Genomic DNA, 755 nt, shown 5'->3' with positions numbered 1-755 from the left:
CTGCATCCTGCCCGCAGCCTGCCCGCCCCCCGCCGCCCGCTCCCCGCCCCCAGCCTACCCCCAGCCTGCCTCCGGCACGGCCGGTTCTCCTCCTCCGACCAGCCCGCCCGCCGCCTTGCCCGACACCGCGTGCATCCCACCCGCCTCCCCCTGCCATCCCACCTCCATCCCGCCTGCATCCCCTCATCAAGCCCACCTGCGTGCCTCCGCAATCATGGACTCACAGAATGGGTTGGGTGGGAAGGGACCTTAAAGACCATCCAGTTCCCACCCCCCTGCCACGGGCAGGGCCCCCTCCCCCCCAGCCCAGGCTGCCCCCAGCCCCGTCCAGCCTGGCCTTGAGCCCTGCCAGGGATGGGGCACCCACAGCTGCTCTGGGCAGCCTGGGCCAGCGCCTCGCCGCCCTCACAGGGAAGAATTTCTGCCTCATCTTTCATCTCCATCTCCCCTCTCTCATGTAAAGCCATTCCCCCATGTCCTGTCACTATAAGTCCTGCTAAAAAGTCTGTCCTTATCTTTTTTATAAGCCCCCTTTAACTACTGGAAGGTGCAACAACATCTCCCCGGAGCCTTCTCTTTTCCAGGCTGAACCACCCCAACTCTCTCAGCCTGACCCCGCAGGAGAGATGCTCCATCCTGTGCACACCCTGCCTGCTTCTCTCCAGCTGCCTGTTTCCTCTGTCCCCTGCCCACCCCGCCAGCCTCCTTTGAAGTTTTTCTCTGGAAGTTCAGCAATTTTTTGCTGTGTTACTGCA

This window comes from Falco naumanni, chromosome 6 (genome assembly GCF_017639655.2).
Source record: "Falco naumanni isolate bFalNau1 chromosome 6, bFalNau1.pat, whole genome shotgun sequence".
Lineage (NCBI taxonomy): Eukaryota > Metazoa > Chordata > Aves > Falconiformes > Falconidae > Falco > Falco naumanni.
Note: the sequence above shows the minus strand (reverse complement) of the source record.